Source organism: Rhagoletis pomonella, unplaced genomic scaffold (genome assembly GCF_013731165.1).
Source record: "Rhagoletis pomonella isolate Grant_MI unplaced genomic scaffold, Rhpom_1.0 Rhpom_scaffold_00007, whole genome shotgun sequence".
NCBI classification, from domain to species: domain Eukaryota; kingdom Metazoa; phylum Arthropoda; class Insecta; order Diptera; family Tephritidae; genus Rhagoletis; species Rhagoletis pomonella.
This window is the reverse complement of record NW_023458561.1, coordinates 59460335-59463544: the sequence shown is the minus strand read 5'-3', so window position 1 is coordinate 59463544 and position 3210 is coordinate 59460335. Positions and strand designations below refer to the sequence as shown.

Below are 3210 nucleotides of genomic sequence, written 5' to 3'. Positions count from 1 at the left end.
GGAAAAGATGATCATTGCATAACAATATGTGAATTGTCAAAAAATAAATTGTATGGCGATTTAGTTGTCGATAGCATGAAAAAGTAGAAGAATAAGAAAAGTTAGAAGCATTAATTATCTCGAAAATGAAGTAAATACAATAAATAGTATGATATTGTGAAAGTTGTAGTAGTTATGCATGTATGAATGTAAATATGGCACAGTTTCAATATTTTAGAGGAACATTTTATCTATGCATTATTTGCCAATTTCATAATATTAATTTTCGATAGCAAAATATCTAATGATTCATTTTAACAGTCGCTACTAATTTTTTTGGTATCACTCTATGCACAAACAGGCACACATCCAATGTCTGACATGTACCTACATACAAACTCATTGACGCATTTACTAAATTCTATAAGCCCACTTACTTGCAGTAAATTTTGATCCTTTTTGAGACGAATTTGTGTCAAAGTGCCAGCCAGTAAGTCGTCGCAATTGTGATTGATGCCAGCCGAGACTTCAATGAATTTGGCGCCAAAAGTGCAAGCGACACATTTGCCATCTGTTAGAAAAGAGAAATTAAGAAAAGGAGAAGAAGAAGAAAAAACCAATTACAATGAATAAAGCAGAGGAATTCAAGGATAACATATGTATGTATGTATAAACCTGCATTAAGAAATTCCACGAAATGAGCTGATTTCGAAAAATTCGCTCGTTAAATTCGTGGTAAAAAGTCTGCTTTACATGCACGTATTTGCACAAACTTTCGCTTCTTTTGCTATTACAGCAAACTTTTCGTGCGGCATTGATTTCAGTGCATGCTCAGGCATGTTTTTTTTTGTTCATTGTGCTACGCGCGTGGTATTTGTGCATTCATTTTCTACTTTTCTTGCTGTTCTTCACAAACTTTCACAAGTACGCTAAAAGTTTGTCATGTTAATCACATATTTGTGGTAGTTTTCGTGCAACTGGTGTTAGAAGTTAGTGAATGAAAGCACATTTCACTGCACAGATTTTGTTTCATTAGCACACCTAAGAAAATTCAACCAAAGTGGTTCAGGTGAACGGCTGAACAATACTGCGAATCATAATTGCGCCGGAAATCTTTAATGCTTAATGTATCGTAGAAATTATAGGAAAAGCATACACACAAATGTAATTACTCCGGGGCATTCCAACATGCCAATCAGCGACTGAATTGATTTCGAAAGTCTCTGTGCGTTTCTTTTAATTATGTATGTACCTACAAACACCCACAACGGGTGTCCCACAAGTCCGCTAATTAACTTATTTTCAAGTGTGTGTGTTTAAGTGTGCGTGAAGTCAGCCAATTAGCTAAGCTTTTGCGGTGCCTACAAGTAGGCTCCAGTAGTTGCGTAATTTATTACTATTGAAGAGTTATTGAAGTGTGTAATACGTACATAATTAATGGGGTGAGCTGTTAAAGCTTACGCTTGAAAAACAATTTTTTGTTTTGAGTAAATGTAGAGAAGGACTTGGCTTCACTTGGCGTTTCCAATTGGTATCAGTTGGCACAGAAAAGACACGACAGGGCGTGCTTTGCGGAGGCGCCTACAGCGCCAAATAAGAAAAAGAACCTTAATATTTTTTTTTTTAATTCCGCACAAAATGTATCTCACAGGTCAGACGCAAATATGGATGTTTCCATGAAAATATAAACTAAAAATGCAAGTAAATGGGTTCAAACGACTTTATAACTGTAAATCTCGTATTAAGCTGGCGAAAAGAGGTTATGAAAATAGTGAAATAGTGGAGAGAAAAACTGAAAAAATTATATGAAAAATTAAATTGTATACATAAATACATATGTATTATTGGTAACAAAATTGTGGGGCGGAAAAATCTTTCACGTGTCCGATGTGCTACATCCGTTATAACAATTTAATTCAAAATAAAACCAAAACCGTAATTTGAATTTATTTAAGGAATGTTTAAGAAAGGAAAACCTCACAGCTTTGCTTATTTTTAAATGTACTATGAAACCACTTATGTTTTTATCACTCCGTTATGACCTCATTTTCATCAATTTTCCCGACACCACCAAGCGCTCGAGATTTTTTTTGTAAACCAAAGGACGGTATGAAAGCTACACAACGGCACATTTTTTTATACTAAGTTTTGAATGGTTAGGCGAAAATGTGCAATAATTTTTTTTTTTAGTTTTTTTTTTTTTATGAAAAGGGTGCAGGAAATAATGTTACTCCTACGCCATATCGTATATGGCCGTACTTGTGCATACTCCTACATGGCGTGTGAGTAACATTTGCCATGCTAAAGTGAGATTTTTTTTTTTAAAAATATTTTTATTGAGCTTTGTACCACGATTGTTTATTAGGAAAAATTGAAAAAGCAACAAAGTCTAAGCGGTAGAAGTTATAGCAGCTATTTCGGAGATCACCACATCTCTTCATCAGACTTCTTTTTTCTAGACTTCAGCAGGGATCGAACCTGCGAATTCGATCCCTGCTGAAGTCTAGAAAAAAGTGAGAATTTTTTCATTCGCAATGCAAACATAAATTGAAAACATCTTCGGAAAATTATCTAAGTTAGAAAACCGGTATAAAGATCTACAACCAAATATTAAGTTTACATGTCTCGGCATTTTTTGTGTAATTTTAGTGTAATTTTGAAAAAATAATAAATAATTCATTTTCTGATCGCATTAAAAAAAAAACAATCTTTCGCAGTACCTTAAGTATTATAAAAATTTGTATAGAATCTATCACAGAATCTTCCAGAATGGGTAAGACTTTTTTTAAGTTGAACGATCTTTGAAAACAAACCGAAGAAAATACCAAAAATACATTTTTCCCATTCTGAAAATAATTCGAACTTTTTTGAAATACAATTGTGTTTTTCTGAATTTCATTTGGCTTTTTCTGGAATACATTTGGCCTCTTCTGAAATACATTTGAGCTTTTCTGAAATACATTTGCCCTTTTCTGAAATACTGTTGGAAATGGTGTAGTGTGAAAAAGCCCTTATAAAATATTTACGTTTTGAAAGCGATGTAAAATAAAAGTCAGGCTTAAATATAAATACACTTGCCATAGAGAACAATTCTTCCTTAAGCTTTTTCGGCAGTATTGGGATTAATACCAAAAAAAAAAAAATATTTTACTAAATAATATGTAAAATATTTGGAAACTGTCACAAAAAAATGTAGCATATTAATACGCCACTTACCTTGCGAGGAGACCG

At 33.2% G+C, this 3210-nt stretch overlaps 1 protein-coding gene across 1 annotated transcript in view; it reads left to right on the top strand.

The window, feature by feature from the left end:
* Positions 1 to 3210, top strand: part of LOC118743198 (GTP-binding protein RAD) — a gene marked incomplete in the record, with an annotated part of 111626 nt that overhangs the window by 82554 nt on the left and 25862 nt on the right.